The following is a 20,496-nucleotide window of genomic DNA, read 5'->3' on the forward strand; positions in this document are numbered from 1 at the left end:
GATCTTGGTATGGCAGATCTCTTTTCATTTTTGTGATCCAAACAGAGAGAAGACTTTTAGAATTTAACCGCAGTCCATGAAACGACTGATATTTTTGGTTAGCTGAAGTGTTTTGACAGCATCCGGCACAACAAAACTGCGGCATTGTGCATAATTTCTCATGATGTCAATATACAAATGCTCAAGTTTTGGTCGTTGTTATACCCAATTCAAGTCATGTGGCAACCGCACACAAATCTGTCTATCAGCATTTCCAACAACTACAAACCTGGTCAAAACTATTGGGACAATTCTCGCTTTTCCCCCTCCCCCCATTACAATGTTGATTTTTTACGATTGTCTGGGTGGAAGGGGCGCGCGAAAAAAGGCAGCGAAAGAAGAACATGCATTGTTCATGTAAAGATGGAAGCATGAACAGTAAATTCTCTACTTTTCGCCCAAAATTTGACAAGTGTCCCGAAGTCTTTTGACCCGGATTGTTTCCATCTCTGTTGGAGAGGCCATCGTCGTTGTCGTCATCCCAGTCATCATCCCAGTCATCACCAGCTTCTATGCATGCAATGGTAGTCTTGATGGTAAAATTCAAGGAGTTGTCTAGGCGTTGCTGTAGAACTCTCCAACGTCCCTTTAAAATTCCAAATGCACACTCGACTACAACTCTTGCTCTGCTAAGCTGTTTGTTGATGGTTTTTCATCAGGATCATTTGTTCCCTCTGGAAATGACTTTATGAGCCAGGGCATGAGAGGGTAAGTACTACCTCCGACTAGGAATGGGCCTGTGGTGCCCACATAAGGATTCCCTCTTCAGCCTATTGACAAACGTTACTGTTTCTTTAAACCCTCGCATCATGGGTACTCCCATAGAATCCTGCAACTGTATCAATGAATTTTTCAGTGCCATCTACAGCCCCTCGAACAATCATATCATGCTGCTGGTAGCAACTAAAATTGTCAACTGAATCTTTTCTTGGAGCAATGATTGGTATATGCGTTCCATCTATAGCACCAGCAACGTTTGGTAACTCAGATCTGGTTCTTTCAAAAGTTCCAATACACTGAGCCATCTCTGCGATCATAGTAGGGAACTTGATATTATCAAGATTTCGCTGATCATATCAAACGTTCATGACTTCATGTTCTGCTTCGATGACGATTGACTTTTCGACGTTAGAAACGGTTAAAGGAAACAAACAAAGTTTTCATGTGCTCGTCTGTATAAAACCAATCACCAAAATCTTTGCTGTTAGAATACAGTTTCGCATTGATGTATCTCACTATGTGAAGACTTACGTTGTTTAAAAGCTGATTGAAAGTTGCTCTTTGAACCCGGAGTTTCTGCTTTAAGCAGTCATCAGGGATCAAATGATCATTATAATGGATCTCGACCCATGGCTGTTGCAGACGTCGCGTTGTGTGCAGGAGCAAATAACAATTAACAGTCTGGTTTTATATGCCACTTATGTCGGCAAATGCAACCTCCACGACTCCCCACAGTGTAAATGTCAGGACAAATCTGTATAGCAACATATGGTTTGACATAAACATCATGACGAGCTCAGCACAGGAAAAAAAATCTCAGCAGGTGCTGTAAGCAGATACCAAATTACGTGAGAGAAAGGTGTTTGGTTGGTGTCATCAAATTCACTACCTGGAAGATCATTAAATTGACCAGACGCCCAGGTCACTGAATGTGAGGCAATGCGAGGCGGCGCACGTGGGACAAGGGTTTGTGATGAAAGCCATGAAATTCGCTATGCAATTCAATACAATGCTTAAAATACTGGCTCCTCACTCTCGTGTGATTTCTTCGAGACTAACAAATGTTATGTTCTCTGCGGTTTATTTATCGAGGCTGTAGGGATGTCGCCCCTTTTCCGCTGAAAAAACAAATCCCGCTAACACTTTTGCTAGAATGTTTTATTCTTAGTGACTTGAGGCAACACACTGTCATTCTAGCGACTGCACCAGAGACCATAGAGGTAATGTACGAATGTTACTTCTTGTGGCGCACACGGTGATTATGTGTCATGGACTTTGCATCCGTGTTACCAATTAAGTGATATTATACTTTGGCAGAACTTTCAAAATTGAATAGCATCATGGTTTTGATTTGTAAACCATTCGAAGTGAAGGCATGGAGGCAGCTAGACCGTCCATGGCCGTCGGAAGACCATTCCACTGGATAGCCTTATTAATTCACCAGGATTCGTGCCAATTGTAAGCCTGCTACACTCTGTCACATTGGATTTCGAGCCTGATCATGCAAATGACTTCTCTTTTGGCAGGAATGCCCGCCTCGCAGCAGCGAAAATCGACTCCCTTGAAGTGGAACTGAACGAACATAACTTTGAACTGTAGATCTCGAGTCGAGCATGGAAGTATCCTTCTCTAATCTGTCGCCTCTGTGTTGCTCCTCAACTCCAACGAAATCCTGTGGTTCCTCGAGCTCGTGTTGTTTGATTGAGGAAACAAAGAACTGTTCGACTTTGGGATCCACAAACAAGAAATGACAGGTGCTGAAAAAATACAGGGAGGTAACATCTTTCCTTGACGATGTTTCTGAGAAGTATCATGAATTCATCGCTAGTGTCCTTAGGAACAGCTTTCTGTATGGAACAGATGAGGAAAGAGAAAGTACAGGATACTATTTCAGAAGTCGTTGACTTGGTGATGGCATCAAAAAGTTCCAAGAGGGGCTTGTTCGAGCTTCTGTCTCCAGAAACTCACCAACATGTTTTGCAAAGCATGTGTGTTCCAGACTGGGTGATTCTTTTCTTCAAGTTGCAAAAAAAGCTCCCCGATTCCGCAAGGCAGACATTGCTGAACTTGACTCGACTTCGAAATAGTGGGGTAAGCTAAGTGTCCTAAGTTCTAGTTAGTATTTTAGTGTTTTAGTTTGATATCTGGAGCTAAGCTGCCATAAATAAGCTACAGCTCATTGGTCTTGTTTGTTTTTAAATATGTACTCTTAAGCCTTAATTTTCAACTAAACTTGATAGGCAGTCACGTTTTTTTCTTGGGGGGGGAGTGGGGGGAGACTACAAAGGGATGTATCCATCACTGCCCCCAAAACTAAATAAAGATTTTTAAAAAGTCAGTTTGCTTTCAGGGTGACATTTAAGTTGTGTGCTGTGGAGGTTCTTAAGTAACCTTGCTTACCTACAAAGCCATTGTGAACTTGAACTTGAACTTCAACTTGTCATTTCTTGCATTCGCTTGACCCTATGAATATCATATTTATGATATTCATATTGAATTTCTCTTTCCGTCCCTTTTTTTCTGTGAGCAAAACAGCGAAAGCCTTAAAACTCTCAACTTACGTTTCCATGACACACACCTGAGAAAACTGAAATACATTATTACACTCTCCCTTTGTGGAAATATCAGTTTTTGGCAGCGTTTGAACTAGGGGACGAGCATGTATTTATTAGTATCAGAATTAGTCTGTACTGATAAAACTAGATAATGCATTACTATACGTTAAACTAGGTTCTTTTTCTAGTTCACTTCAGAAATCTGAAGACACGCCTGTTTTGCTGACAAAAAATAAAATGAAAGCAGTAAAGAAACTAGTCTTTTCCGTAGTGAGGAAAACCTTGCAAATTGCTAAGGTTAGTGATGCAGATTTTGATTTTGAAGTATGAAACTGTGTTCGCTTGATTACAGTAGATTGTAATTAAACATACAAGAACTGTTAACAGTAATATCCTTTCATTGGAAATACGGTATGACCTCACACAGTGGATGAGCAAAGTTTGTTCTACCATTACTATTTTTGTGTTCATGTCAATATGCAATTCATGTAGGTAAAGATCAAGTGGCTGTGGGCCATGTAAAATGCTGAAAAGGGTACAGACGTATAAATTATTCCATTATGCAACAAGCATGTGATCGGATAACAAGCAGCTTGTCTGAATGTGACATGGTATACGATTTCGCCTCACCCCTTAATGCAAAAAGGACGAAAAAAACAGTAAAGGGTTTACAAAGGGAAAATAATGCATTTCAATCACAAACATATATACAATTGTTAACATGTTTAACTGCATTACGAAATGGCAGTTTTAAAATATCTCATACTTGCAGGATCATGATAAACTGCAACTTTGTGAAACATCATTTGTCTCATCATTTTTGAAAAAATTATGCAACCCCTTAAAAATCTCTATTTAAAGGGCGTCGAAGTGTCTTATGCAATATCAAAACTTCAGCTGAGTTTTTCCGCATAGCTAAGCAAACAGACTCTCAGCAGTATTATCAGATGTAGTAATTTCATAACAGTGTGATGAAAAATACAACAGGAACAACATCAGACACCGTAGCTACACCTAAGTTGTAACATCTTACTAGTCAGCAACGACATCGGGAAATTCCAAAAAAGTCAGAATTAATTAAAACTATCACCTTCAAATGACTAGCCTTTTACAGCGTTTCGAAATCTGGGTGACACAAGTACTGGTGTTACACAACGGAAACTGAACGGAATACTACTACTACTACTACTATCACAACTACTGATATGACACAATAGAAACTAAATGAAATACTAATAAATTGGAGAAATGAGAGCGTATTTTAATGCATGCTGAAAAACGCGTAAGACTAGCACTGATGTAACACAACTAAAAGTAAATAGAATTATGAAAAATTAGAGAAACACGAGCGTATGTTAATACCGGCCGAAAAGGGTGCAAGACCAACACTGATGTAACACAATTAAAAGTAAATGGAATAATACAAAAATTAGAGAAATGAGAGTGTGTTTTAATGCATGCCGAAATAGGTATGAGACTGGCAATCATGTAACACAACTCAAAATAAATGGAATTATAGAAAAATTGGACAAATGAGAGCTTATGTTAAGGCGTACTGAAAAGGGCACGAGAGTAGCACACAATTCAACACAATTCAAAGTAAATGGAGTAATAGAAACATTGGATAAATGGGAGCATTTTTTGAGGCGTGCCGAATAGGGCACATGGATTGTGACTAAATAGTCAATGCATTGTCAAATGATTTGTTTCTTTTCGCATGCAAGATTGTGGTCCCTCTCCTTTTGTTGGACCAATGTGTTGCGAATGCTGGGGCAAGTTGTTCAATGTTGTAAAGTTTTTTTTCCGTTTTTGCGGGATCGAAAGGCAATTTAACCCGATTGTCTTAGTCTTAATGAATGGGGTGCTTTGCGTGAATTTTTCACCAAACAATGTAACATACGTTTGTACAAGGGGCTTTCCAGCAAACCTATTTACAGGGTGGTCGAAATGCCTGATGAAGCCCCCATTATTCATTTATAATACACCAAGGGCGGTGACTTTATTCCAAACAGAGGTATCAAGCTAGTGTACAAAGAAAAGGTATTGGACATCCTCAAAGGCATCCATCACTCACCTGAACGAGGATGCACAGTGGTTGGGTTGAATAGTATTGTAAAGCAATTTTCCCTTTGTTACATTTGTGAGCCAGAGAAGACTGATACAAGATGAACTGATAAGAAAGGACAGGGCCCACTTTGAGAACGAGAAGGCTGGGTCATCAGCTGGTGAAGATATAAAAAAGTCGTCCAGTGGGAATGGCAGAAGGAAGAGAAACAAGGTAGATAATAACGAGGGGTAACTATCGTCACTTAAATGGTGTCATTGCGTGTACATATCTGTAAAGCACGACGTGTCTTTGGACCCAGTAATATGGTAATGGGTACATGGAATATAAAGCTCCTCATTGATACATCTCAATCTGTTTCAAGGCCCGACCTGTGAATTGTAACAGGGTTGTCTCGGGAAACGGAGACCACATATTCAGGAGGCTTAACTTATTCATCAGGTTGACAACGGAAGACCTGAGGAGAAGGAAGTGACTAAAAAAAAGAGAACAAAACGGAAACGGGAATTGACCAAGGAGGAAAAAGTAAGAAATAAGTCATGATATGCTTGATATGCTACTTTCTTCTTTATCTTTTCTCTCAGGAAGAGGTTCAGGCAAACGTTCCTAAAGGATGGGGACTCAACGTGTGGTTGCCTCCTAGGACGTTTATTGATTTGCCTCCGTGAATGGACCCTTTCAGCATTGAAGGCTACGAGTAAGTAGTCCATCTAATAATTTATGTAGCTTACAACAACCGGTAGGCCCACAGATTGGTTCCACAGAAGATACTTAAAGAAGACAAAGAAAAGCAAAACAACAAAAATATATTTGAAGAAGAATTAACCAAAGTGTGTCAACATATTACATATTACGTTTGGCTTGATAGATCTTTCTCTTTTCTGCAGTTATATAAACAATGTTCTAGCTCAGGAGGGGATTACGTTCCTTATTATGGAGCTGGAGGGGTGTGACTACAGGACAGCTACAGGCCTTGCCCTAGGAACTCGAACACCCATAGATACTCTGTACCACGATGGATGGCAAGAGCTTTTCAATAAAAAAAGCACGTCTATCAATGACAGACGTAGGGACAAGAAAGATATACGACGTCAGGGTTTACGACGTCAGGGTTATGACGTCAAGATTTCTAAGCCGATCACCAGAGGTCATTTCGTTTGGTGACGTCCCTTGGCCTTGTGATGCCAATGCGGACGAGATGCTGACCGTTATGCTGACAGGGGAGTAAAACCACCTCCTCCAAAATAAAGCGAATTAAAGAGCTAGCTCTTTTTGGGCATCCCAACAAGTTTCTTTCCCAGTATTCCCAGAACTTAAATGAAGAAGACCAGGAACGCATAATAAAGGGGAGTCCTCAACATCTCCAAAGAAATCTCAAGGTGTTTAGAAAGGAGGAGGGAAAAAGAATGTTACAAAAAGCAAAAGAACTAGTTTTTGTAATAGAATTGAATAGAAAGTAATACTGAATATGCAGGGGAAATAAACGAAGGATTGTCAGAATAGCATTTCCAATTAAAATGCTCAGCCCGACAAGAAGTTGCCATTATTACAAAGAAATTCAAATAAAGTACCTATTTTTAAAAGTATTGTCAGTTTTGAGCTTAACTTAAAAATAAAAGAATTGTGAACATTTTGCCTACTTTTAGTATTTGTAAGCTTGCCTTATTTGTATTCTGTAAATAAGTTCTACTTATTATCTTTGCGGCCCTTTGTATTCCACATTATTTTTAACTAGGTCCACATAAGCCTTTGGCTGCCCCTTTCTTAACCAACTGAAATAAAGCATGTATCACTTGTAACTACATTGCATTGTTTTCCTCGACTCAGAACATTTCTCTTCACTTTTCTGCAAATCGTACAGTTTTAAAAAGCTTACTCTGACTAGTATCCTAATTGTGTTTTGCTTCTCAACAAGATCACGTACGATCTTTTTTATCTGGTAGTTGTTAAATACTTCAGTTAATAACACTTGATAACCAACTGGAAGAAAGATAATTTTTAACAAATATCTTATTTTATTGCTTTTAGAAAAGCAAACCTTCTTTGACAAATATATGAAATAAAATGCTAGTAGAAGCCATTGTGAACTCGGAAAAAATCCGTGCCCAAGATGGGATTTGAACTCAAGACCATGATGCTTTCTCACATTTGCTCCCTGAAAAATACAAAGCTATTCAGTGCAGTGAACGATTTTTTGGAGCTCGCACCTACCAAGGTTCTCGACTGTTTACAAAATTTTGACTCTGCATGGTAGTGACAGAGTCATAAGCGGTTTTAAAAATCTCTGAACAAGAGCTCCTTTTTTCATAGTGTCTCGTGCTAACAGCTGGGTAATCATTCAAACGAGCACCATCTATTTAGGACTACCAGGTATCTAGGTATCAAGTGCTACCCAGTCTTGTACTTTATTTTTAATTAGCAAATGTTCTCTGCAACAACAACATTGACCGAGAAGTAAACATCTCCGATTTCCGTATGCAGGGCATCCAGGCACTTTGTTTAATCATTCTCCACAGACGAAGGTGATAGAAACAGTACAAAAACTCGTTTTTTTTAATGTGTGGATTTCTTTCAGTAACGCTTTAGTCTTTTCAGTAATAGGACAGAACTTTGTTGCAAATGTTTCTCAAATCATTTTTTCTTTGCAGTGCACATTGTACAGATAGCGATATCATTCACAACCCAACGGTCACAACTTCAAAGTGGTCACATTTCTCAAAGCTGATCCGATGACATGCGTGTTGCATAATACCATAATTTATGCGTCTGTACCCCTTTTAGCATGATATCCTTTTCGGCATTTTACAGGCCAAGCACCCATTGGGTTTGCAAACAAGAGTTCCGCGAGTGCTTTGTCTATTTACCCTATAGCAATAGGGAACTGTAAAGGGAAAAGGTAAGTCTGGCCTTTTGATTAGTCAACATATAATATTAATAAACTTTGTTATAACCTTGACAATTTGCAGTTATTTATATTCAGAATAATATTAAGATCACACGCAAGCACATGTTGATGATACTTACTGTGTTTGAGTTTTCAAATGAAATTGTTACATCTTTTTTTTTTTATTAGGTCAAATTTGAGGCAGTTACTCGGGAATCTTAATTGTCAAAAGAATGTCATTTGAAAAACAATGGCATTATTGTGGATCGAAAAAGTTTAACTTCTCTTTCCCAGGTATTCATTTCAAGAAATAAATGAGGATTGAAAATATTTGAAGCTTCATTAATTCAGGATTGAAGAAATACAAAAGTAAAGTAATTATTTCTATTGAATTCCCAAAACTGCATGCACCCAGAAAAAATCCAAACAAATCTCTTGTTAATTTTCATTGAACATCTCATATGAACTGCATGCATGATCAAAGTTTGCACATGCAAAAGCCAAGCAAAAGATAAAAACGTTAATTCTTAATACCAATTTACCTGATAGCCAGGTACATTCAGCGTTTCCTAAATTTTCTGTTCCTGCAGTGATAAGTAGTACTATCGGCCCCATATGACCCGCTTTTGAAACGAGCGTTCTGATTGGTTTATCCCGATGCAACGAGGCTTCTGATTGGTTAAAATTTTGATGACATCATGGCATCGGCCATTATCACTTACACACAGGAAAATGGAGGATTCTGATTGGTTAAGAGCTTGGGGTCAAGTCCACAAAATTAAGTTGACGCCGTGGCCGACCCCAAGATCCGGATGTCACCCCCTGGTTCTGAGCTAAGGGTCTACAAGATTGCCCCCGCCGCCATCACGTCATTTAAATTTTAAGCCATCAGAAGCCTCGTTGTATTGGGATTAAGCAATCAGAACGCTTGTTTCAAAAGTGGGTGCAGGGATGGCGCAGTGGTGAGAGCACTCGCGTCCCACCAATATGGCCCGGGTTTGATTCCCAGACTGGGCATCATGTGTGGGTTGAGTTTGTTGGTTCTCTACTCTGCACCGAGAGGTTTTCTCCGGGTACTCTGGTTTTCCTCTCTCCTCAAAAACCAACATTTGATTTCATTTGCGTTAACTTGTTAATTTCAATTTACAGTGTCCCCGATTAGTGCTATACAGTGCTAGAAGATTAGACACTTAAATAAAGTTCCTTTCCTTTCCTTTCCGACAGGCCAATAAGAGGAGGGCATGGCGTCATGGACTACAAGATGGCGGACTGGGGATGACGTCATTTTCAAGATGATGGCGGACGGAATAGAAACAGGGAGGCCCCAAATAATGAATTTGTTTTTCACGAATCATAAACGGTTTAATCAAGAAATTAGAACTTATATACAAGCGGGAACGTGTAATGATGCGTAATGCCTAGCCTTGTCCCTAAAACAACAAAAATGGTACTGGGATCCAGAACCCACTACCCAAATAAGTCTGCTAAGACCTCTGCAAGATGCAGATCCTCATCGATGAGACATTCGTAGCAGTACGGGTAGGTCTTGGCCGTCGTGGGGTCCAGGACACGTAAGACGGTAATCTTTGTGGGATCGTTGCATTTCTAACGTGTCGGTCTTGGAATTTCTGTAGATGGTGTGAGATTGCGTGATGCATATGGTGTGTGGTCTAGAGGACGAGGTAATTCGTCCAAGGTGTTCTGACACAAGACGTTGTAATTCAATTGAGCACTCCCTTCTACGTTGTAGCAGTAGTTTTTTGGACCGCCCGAGCAGAATTCGACAATGCGATCTCCGGCATTGAGTTCCTTCCCCGAGATAAGCACCTCGTGGGGGATACAATGGTGGGTTGCCAGGGCGATGCAGGTAGACGACCGAGTCGGTGTCGAAATAGAGTATGCATTCCCCGAGATGATCTAGAGCTTGATAGAGTCGATGCCTGGCCTGACAGGTCATGAATGCGGCCACGAAGATGTTGAGATTGGGTGAAGGAAGGACATTGTGGGCTTGTAGTTTGGAATGAACTTCGACGCGGTTGAACTGGACGAAGGGTTGAGGGTCGGTAAATTCTTGGACCTGGGACTTGTTGATACGCTGACCGAACTTCCCCCACATCAAATTCAGCATCATCTTAGCCAGGGCACGTGGCCGAGGATTATTTTCGATCTTGGAGGCATCGAGGCGATTCCCTTCCTGGGCATACTTCGGGCCATCCACTGGCTTCTTCTTTTATTTTGAGCCCCATGTCCACCTAGGAACTGAAGAGACCCATTCATCGTTTTTCGAAATGGCACACTTTTCGTGGATGTGAGTGATTGTATACCCTTTCTGTACAGCTACCTCTAGTTCTGGGGTACACCAAGTCCCTACTAGGGCACGCTGATCGTCCGTGTGATGGCAGCCAGACGTCTTTTCCAAGAGGGGTTTGGAAATGTTCTCTTTGACGCAGGTATGACATAATGAGAAGGTTAACTTGTTGTGACTACCGTAAGGCAGCACGGGATGGTAGAGACCCTGAGGTGGTAGGATGGTGCATTTGGCTAACCCGAAATAAGGCGAGAGATCTGTGGTGTCTGGTTTGTAGAGGAAGGTAGGGTGTCTGACGGGATATTCGCCGTACTTGTTGACCCAAGGGTACAAGGAGGTCTCGATGGGTCAGGAAGTCGACCAGGTCCTGGTTGGAGTCTTTGAGGGCATTCCACATTTCCACGATGTGATACGCGACAGTCAGTAGGAGAATTCGTTTTTTGTTGATGAGATCTTGTACGTTGTCCATGGTTCGGTCTAGCAGGGTCGGGTGCACGTCTGTACATTGAGGATGACAGGTCCAACATCCATGCCAAAACCACCCATGGAATTCGTACACGGTCTTGGTATCGGCATCATTGCCGTCAACCGTTTGTTGGATGCGGGGGTTCCGTACTCACCCTGGTTTTGAGCATGTTGGATCCTCTGGCGGTGTAGAGGGTGGTAATCAGCAGCGGCGGCATACTCATAAGCACGGACCATGGCTTCGTGCTGGTCGTGTTCCTCTTCAGAGAGGGCTAGCCAGGCTCGGCATAGAAGATTCCTTTCACACCAAGTCAACCATTCCATGGCAGCCTGGGAATGATTGATGCGACTTCGCCATCCCAAGAGGGGTTCCGATGCAATCAAGTGTTTTCTTCCATACAATGCATGCGCAAGTAGCGATTACAGGCCGAGGCTACCACCATCTGCTCGAAAGGATTGAATTCAGCACAAGCATGGAAATCCCACATGAATGTGAGGCACCCTTGTTTCAAGAGTCGTATGTCCGACTCACAGTTTGTCGGGAGTTCTGTTTGAAAGTTAAAGACGACCCTTCAAGCTATTTGTTCATCATACCAGGTGTCAAACTCGTGGCGTTTCTTGATCTACATACCTTCGGGCATGTAGAACGATTTGTCAGGGAGATGTCCCACAAACGTCTGGTTTTTGGGCGTATTGAACAAGTGAGGAAAGCGTCCTTTCTTGAGTTCGGTGAGTCTGAACGTCTTGGGGAAGTCGCTCAGAGGCATTTGAAAGAACGAGAGCAAGTCGATCAACCCTATGGTTGTATCCTCGTGAGCATACGTGAATTGTAGAACTTTCCCATCGTTCCGGACTTGTTTGATCTGTCTCTTTTGTCGGTGGAGTTCGTCGATGATGGGGTAACTGTCGTAGCCTTTGAAATTGTGGGCTAGCACCGTCAAGCATCCCATCCCATCCCATCCCATTCTCATCATATCACCCCACTTTTCCACCCTGCCAAACCAGGAAAGATTCACGTTCAACTGCTCTTCGAAGTTTTGCAAAAGCTCATTAAATGATCATCTCTTACAGGGTCCCGACCTAATGAACTCGCTGGTTGGGGTCCTGATCCGCTTTCCACACGAGCGCATTGCCCTAATGTCGGATATTGAGTCCATGTTCCACCAAGTTAAAGTAAGACCAGAAGATTGCAGTGCACTTCGCTTCCCCTGGTGGCCAAATGGAAACTTGGACGAAGATCCAGAAGAACTCATAATGACAGTGCATCTCTTTGGGGGAGTTTCATCTCCCACCTGTGCTAATTTTGCCCTTAGGAAGAGTGCGAATGACCACAGGCAGGAAGGTGATCCAGAAATTGTGAGAACAGTGGAACGAAATTTCTACGTGGACAGCTGCTTGAAGTCAGTGCAGACACCTCACAGCTGTTCATCTTGTTCAAGACTTAACAAAGCTATTGAAGAAAGGTGGCTTTAGATTAACAAAGTGGGTATCCAACTCATGAGAAGTTGTAGCGTCTATTCCTGAGAAGGAGCGAGCTACCTCAGTCACCTGCCTATTGAGAGGGCCCTTGGCATAAAGTGGTGCGTATGTTCTGACACATTTGGCTTTAAAATCACTACCAAAGACAAGACAGAAACAAGAAGGGGAATCCTTTCAATTATCAGCTCTGTGAACGATCCTCTCGGATTCATAGCCCCCTTCATTCCCCCCGCTTTGATAATTCTGCAGGACCTCAGCAAGAAGAAACTTGGTTGGGACGACAAGATCCCAGAAGAGGATATCAATCGCTGGAAAGCCTGGCTTGAATCCTTACTGCTGCTCAAACATTTCTGTACAGAACAATGCTGCAAGCCAGCTAATTTTGAGGAAGCTATTTCCTGCCAACTCCACTACTTCAATGCCTCCCAGCTGGCATATGGTGCGGCACCCTATCAACGCATCTTTAATGCAGCCATGTTGTCAACGAGAATGGACAGGATTATCAGGGATGAAGTAGAACTCCCAATTGAAGAAGCTTTCTATTGGACAGATAGTACATGCGTTTTACGCTACATCGAGAATGATGCCACGAGATACCAAATGCTCGTGGCCAACCGCGTGTCAGTGATAAGAGAACAGTCTTTGCCATACCAGTGGAAGTATGTGGACACAAAGTTAAACCCATCAATGAAGCCAATCGCTGGATAAACGGTCCTAACTTTCTCTGGCAAGAAAAGGAAACCTGGCCTAAGTCCCCTATTATGACTACAGAGGAGCCTCGAAGCCATGTGAACCTTCAAAAACCAAAGCTGCCCTCTCCAGTCTTGCCCAACCCGTCAATCAATGAGTTGACGAAATCTTGAAGCCCTTTTCTTCGTGGCTACAACTGAAGAGGTGCATTGCTTGGATGCTGCGATTCAAGAACCAATTGAGGAAAGCTGTTGTGGAGAGGAGAAGTGGCCAGAAGTTGTCATTTGCTGCAGTAAGGTAGAAGATTCCTCCTCTCGATGTGTTAGAAGTAGAGAAAGCTGAGAATGCGATCATTGAATACGTTCAAGGCTGTACTTCCCAGGACACGCTACGCTATGTTTGATGCTACGCGATGATGCAAGAGCAGTCAAGAAATCAAGCGCTATTGTAAAACTTGACCCTATTCTCGTAAACGGAATCCTTCGTGTGGGTGGTTGTTTGCACCATTCATCGATCAGCGTAGAAGCTAGGCACCCCGCAATACTACACAAGCATCATTACATCTCCGACTTCATAACGCAGCACTATCACCAAATCAGTGGGCACTCAGGCTTAGAGCATACTCTCTCTCTTATCCGGCAAAGGTACTGGGTTATTCAAGCAAGAGTCTCCCTATGTCGCATCCTTTCCTCACGCTTCAGCTGCAGAAGAAGGCAATTACCTCTCTTCAGTGATGTCACTGTTGATTGCTTCGACCTGCGTTTCAGCCTGCGTTTCGGCCTGGGTTTGAGCAAAGTGATATGGAGTGCTCTTGACATGCATGTCTATCAGAGCGATTCATATTGAAGTGGCATACAGCCTGAACACAGACGCATTTATTAATGCTCTAAGGCAATTTATCGCAAGAAGAGGACAGCCACTACAGATAAGGTCTGATAACGGTGGAAATTCTGTAAAGGGGGAAAAAGAGCTGCGCCTTGCAGTAGCTGACTGGAATCGGGACAAGATCCACAACTTCCTCCTCGCCAAAAATGTAAAGTGGATCTGCCTGCAGGTTCCCATCACAGAGTTGTGTGGCAACGGTGTATCCAAACGGTGCGAAAGGTTGCAGGTGCCCTGCTTAAAGAGCAACCCTTAGATGACGAAGGTCTTCTTCCACTAATTTCCGAAGTGGAATCCATCACCAACAGTTGTCCGAAAACAAAAGTTTCAGACAATCCTTAAGACTTTGAAGCTTTAACACCAAATCATTTTTTACTGCTGCGAGCTAGGGCTAACCTACCTCCAGGTACGTTTACAAAAGAAGACAACTATTAGCGTCGCAGGTGGAGACAGGTCCAGTATCTAGCTGACATGTTTTGGCACCGTTGGATTCATGAGTACCTACCCACCCTGCAAGAAAGGCAGAAATGGAATCGCACAAACAGAAAATTCGCTGTTGTCTTTGTCGTAGATGAGAGTCTTCCATGTAGCTCTTGGCCCTTAAGATGGATCTTGGAAGTATACCAGAACGGAAAGGATGGTTTGGTTTGCAGTGTTAAGGTCAAGATGAAGTCCTCCACACTTGTGTGGCCGGCCAATGGACAAGATCATCCTACTGGAAGCTGCGTGATCTCTGTTGTGCTTTGCTTAAGAATCATAAGGACTTGACATTTTGTTTAATTGTTTCAAGTTTAGTTCCCCTTGCTTACCTTACGTTTTTTAATAGTTAAAGGCTCCTAGTTATCGTCTGCCTTTAAAGGGGCTGGAATGTTACGTTTAGATCGCACTTTTACCTCGTTAGCACAGTTGTTCTTGCAAATATCTTCCTCATTTCATGTTTTTGGTTTATTTGACTATCGCCTTCTTGTTATGCAATTTCGTTAAGTTTAGTCTCTGGGATAACAGTATATTAAGGGGGTCTGAGGAAATGATTGAGTTTTTATATTGCTGTTGTGATCTCGTGCTATCCCAAGCTTTACAAATCCATCGCCATTTTTGTCAAGTACTTAGGAGCTTCACCAAAGTAAGTCGATTTATGTAGTTTCCATGCTTGGTTGAGTTTATTGTTTATTTTTACTAATTACTTTCCCGTCGTATTATTATGTTAAATCGTTTCATTGCTATTCATCTATTGTATTTAGTTTGGTTTGGCTTTTTAATTGCCTTTTAGTTCGAATCATAATCGTTTATCTTCACAACCACATCGCTACTATGCTATTTGGGAATGGATAGTCTTACATTTTCATTGACGATTCTCCACATGGTGGTTTACGTTACATGTTCAATTGTGCTTTACAATAGGTCGCTAAATTTACAGTTACAAGTTGCCATCCTGCATCAGCTGATCAGTGTATCGTAAACATTCCTCCCTGTAGTTCCATCACACAGCAGTCTGTTGGTGTCTGCAATACAAGTTTCATTGTAATTCAGACTCATTGTCACACTATTCATGTGTCCTTTAAGTTAGTTGTTCCACTGGGGACTTTAAACAGCTTGAGGAAGAGTCAGAAAGATAAAGGGCCCTTGCCGAAAAAGAAACGGAAAAGAGGGAAAAAGTCAGAGCCACAAGAACAGCTGTCTAATTCCTTTGCTAATTATGCAGCAGAACTTCAAATCGAGATGTTTGCTAAGGTAAAGCTATGAGTTATTGTCACAAGACAAGAGGGTAAAATTAATGACTTTGAATCTGACGTGAGGCAATTTGATGTTTTCTGTGACTGGAGCGAAATTGCTCACACAATGCGTGACAGTGTGTTTAAGGAACATGAAGAGCAACTGATTGATATTCATGATGTAAAGATTTGTGAGTGTTTCCCATGTTATTTTTATATTGCTCAATACATTGAAGTGCAGGCATGCCATAAGTTTTCAAAAACGCATGCAATTTGTTGTGGTCATCTTTCTAGTATAAGGAGTAGGGATTTTTGCTGAAGAAGCTATTTGGCATGCATCTTGGCACTGCTGATTATGGGCACCTTGTTGTGGAACATAGTGCAATGCTTCTACGACACTTTCGATCATTCTACAAATACTCAGGCCAAGGATTTGAGTCCTCGCACCCATGATGCATCTAGGCCTGGTCAGTCCTGTAAGTACTGCAAACATTTTGTAAATTCGACCTTAGCATGTTACTTGTCACCCTAGACTGTGTTTTCTCTTTATAAGCTTTGACTTGTAGGCAGGATGTAACCACAACAGCTACTAAAAATATTGCTATAGTCCTTTAGATCAAACCACAACACCAGGAACTCCTTGTCCTTGTGAATGGTGTGTTGTTTCTTCAATGTTTCACTAATGTTCTGAGCAAGTCGTCTGTGACAGGGCCCCTGAGTTGCAGATATCATTATACCCCATTTCTGATTCTCAGATAGTGGAGGATTGTGACATCTCGAAAAATAAAATTTTAGACCAAAAACAGAACAGGGGTACCCAGTTGCTGCCCCACATTATTTCTTGTGCTCGCTTTTTTGAATTGTTCTGACTGAGAGCCTGGAACTGGTGAATAATTACAAAGGTGGATAATTACAAAGGCAGCACTTTCTTGTCATTTTGGTACATAAATTGTAGCGCCAATCTCCGTAGGCAACCTTGCTTTCCTACATTCAGGTAGATAATATAATCTCTTGCAGTCTTTCTTTGTTGTTTGTTCGACATGGTAGTTCCGACGCAGGTTATTTTGCTGCCATACTCCAAGTAGTTTAAACTGGGATACCCTCTCCAATTGTGTGTTATTTATTGGTAGTGTCCAGCTCGGTAGGATTTTTGCATAAGGAAATCCACACATTTTTATTTTTTTTGGACTTCAGTGGCATAATATTTGTAGTAGCCCAACTCCAGAGGCCATCAAGGACTTTCTGCATATTTGATGAGCAGCCATTTGGTGCACTCTCATAAACTGTACAGTCGCCAGCGTATTTGCACATCCATACTCGTTCTATTTCAACAGGCATAAAGTTGTCGAAGTCATCGATGAATATACTGAACAACAGAGGGGATATGACAGACCCTTGCGGTACTCCTGCTGGACAAATCTGCATTGATGACAGAACGTCAGGGAGCTTTATTTGTTGTGTTCTTTCCTGAAGAAAACTTTTTGTCCATAGCCACAGTGACTTGCTGGTGTTTTGACAGAAGAATCGAGTGGTCGATCAGGTCGAAGGCCTTCCTGAAATCGATAAATAAGGAGTGGATAACCTTTTTGTCTTCCTGTCTGTTATCTGTATCGTTAAACCATGTTTGGGTAATGTTTACAAGAGCCGATATGGTCGATCGACCTCGAGAGAAGGCATGTTGATTCCCTTTAACTCTAAAGGCATCCTTACTTAACATGATTTGTACTTTACCAAGGACGGTAAGAACAGATATCTGTCAGAAATCCGTCTCGATATCTTCTGGTGGATGAACTTTTGGAACAGGACTAACAAGAGCGTGTTTACATAAAGTGGGATATTTCCTCTCAGAGATACTTGCACAGAAAATATCATGGGCAACAACTGCCAGTTCTTCAGCAAATTGATATGTTATGCATCCCATAAACATTTCTCTCTTTCGGTAAGTCAAATTCTGACCTACCGGTATGCAACTATGCTGTTGTCTCTAAGGTACTCCTTTTATGAAGCAAGAAATTGCATCAATCTAGGTAGCTAATATCAACTTTTCAGACTTATTGCCTTTGAAATACCATTACAATAATTTCAGTCTAATTATCTAAGTTCATTTAATTTACCCTATTGAAATCATAAATGTTTACATTTTGAGGAAAATAACAATGCAGCAACACAAAAGAATCTATACAAATCACATTTGTCAAGCCATTACGTTTAAAGTACCTCTTTTCCCTTTCAGGAAAGAAAAAAATTTTCTTACCGAGGATGTGGTTGGAAAGGTGTGGACCATGATCTGAAATCATGGTCATAGGAAAAGAAAATGTGGGTGATAGCTGTTTGTGATCTGTTTGAGCAAATGTTTGGGGGTCACTTCCTGACATATTGTTATGATAAAGATCATGGAACTAAGACTGATAACAAGGAAACTTCAATCCTCTTAGAATACTGCCATGAGTCCTGGGAAAGGGTTTACTCCCTAGGCAGTCCAGAGCCACAAGATGTAAGCTTGAAGCACTTCTGTCATCCCCAAGCCTACTTAGGAACAGACATGCAAAAACCAGTTCTGAAACCACAGCCAGCACCTTAACACAGAGAATGTGTCAATCCTGATTCACCTGTTGCCATCGTCTGCCATAGTGAAGATAACTTGAGAACATCACAGCTAATGGAGCAAGAGGATGTTGATCACCTTTGTCATCGCAGTGACAACTCAGGTACTGAAATCAGTCAACAGCCAGCAACAAATCAGTACCCAGCTCCCAAACACGCAAAATGCTGCAGCTATATGTCTGATTCCTCATCCATCGTTTGCCATTCACTGCCAAAGATTGTCGAAAATAAAGATTATCCTACAGTATCACAGAAAACTCCCTTGCAAGTTGCAAGGGTTAACGCCTCAACAAGAGGTGAAATAGCTGCTATTTACAGCCTCGTTTCTCCCGTAGCATCAAGTTCTACCTCTATAAAGTAGCCACCTTATGGAAAGCTGTCCTTTTCAGATCCCTTCTCTTTAGTAGAGCGTCATTGTGAGAGTGACATCCAGGAGTCAAGACAAATCCTCAATGACGCGACAAAAGCTGGAAGGAATCCTACTGGTGTTAAGATTGAACGTAATGGATAGTTTTCGCAAAATGACTTATCTATCTTGCAACGATTCTGTGCAATAGCAGGGGCTAACTGGCTTCCACAGATGAAATGTTCATCTTGTGATCTTGTCCAGTTTCAAGATGCCCTTCGGCATCAACCAGCCAGTCGATCGATACTGAAGTATGGTAGGAAGAAATTAGATGCCACATCATTTTCTGATCTTGTTGAGGAGAGATACATAGCTTTGTCATTGACATTTGCATCACGATCTTGATGGATTGGGAGAGAATGGGAAAAAATTTCACAGTGTATTTTCCTACCGAGTTCTACGATTGGACGAGCTCAACTGACAAACAATTTCAAAAGCAGCATTTAGGAGAAAGAGTTGAGCAACTGAGAAACCCTGATAACCTACAAAATATATTAGTTCCAGTGTACATGCCCAACCATTGGGAACTGGTCTTTGTAGATCTGGCCAATGGAAAGTTGTATTTTGACGACGGAATGAAGTCAGCTCCTCCTCCTCCTTTAGCACTAGCCTCAGTCAAACAGTTGTTGGAAATGTACCCCTGCAATACCGCCCTCCAAACAAGTTTTTGGAAAAATGGTTCGCGATTTCAGGGTTTTGGAATGCCATGGTAGATACCAGTTGATTAAAAACTGGTTGGTGTTGGAAGCTGTGGTATTGGTGTGATCATGGCTGCAAGGGGTCAGGCTAAAACGGACTCCTTACTATAAATGGACAAGGATGCTAGATTTCTGTCACACATGAGGTGAGGGTAGTTTTGCTTAGTCTCATCATCTTGAAGTAAATAGTTTGCTTCTGTTTTCTTATCACTTCAATCCAATCTATTGTAAATGCAAAATCAGTTTTTTTAATATCGGTAATTGTTTTTTTGTACTAAACAGTTCTGGCTCTCTGGGGTATTCAGTCCTTTTGGAATGTTTTATGTGAAAGCAGTGCCCATATGTAACGTAAGGTAACGTGATGTAATCGGTTCTGGGTAGTCAGTCCATTTTGGACTTGTTATCTTAAGGCAGAGACTTTAATGTAATGTAATCAGTTCTGTATATCTTGGGTAGTCAGTCCATTTTGGACTGTTGTTGTCTGAAGGGAGAACCTTTAATGTCATGTAATCAGTTCTGTCTCTCTTGGGTAGTCAGTCCATTTTGGACTGTTGTTATCTGAAGGCAGAACCTTTAATGTAATGTAATCAGTTCTGTCCGTTTTGGATTGTTGTTATCTGAAGGTAGAACCCAGAATAGAATGTATTCAGTTCTGTCTCTCTTGGGTAGTCAGTCTATTTTGGACTGTTCTTATCTGAAGGTAGAACCCATAATGTAATGTAATCAGTTCTATCTCTCTTGGGTAAACAGATTATTTTAACCTGTTGCTACCTGAAGGAAGAACCCTTAAGGTGGTGTAATCAGTTTGTCTTTATTGTTATCTGAAGGAAGAATACGTTTTCCTTATAGTCAATTATTTTTTACTAATCTCTTGTCTCTTGTGGGTGTTCGCTCTATTTCATAATTGTGTTATTTGAAGATAAATCAATAATTTTGGAGTAAAGTAATTTACCTAGAATAAAACTGAAATGGCCATGAAAAGTCCTATT

At 41.4% G+C, this 20,496-nt stretch overlaps 1 pseudogene; it reads left to right on the top strand.

The window, feature by feature from the left end:
- The first annotated feature begins 1,374 nt into the window (after nt 1-1,374).
- LOC138057280 (uncharacterized) lies at nt 1,375-19,618 on the top strand (annotated as a pseudogene).
- The last annotated feature ends 878 nt before the right edge of the window (nt 19,619-20,496 follow it).

The sequence above is a fragment of the Montipora capricornis genome, chromosome 1 (genome assembly GCF_036669925.1).
Source record: "Montipora capricornis isolate CH-2021 chromosome 1, ASM3666992v2, whole genome shotgun sequence".
In the NCBI taxonomy this organism is placed as follows: Eukaryota; Metazoa; Cnidaria; class Anthozoa; order Scleractinia; family Acroporidae; genus Montipora; species Montipora capricornis.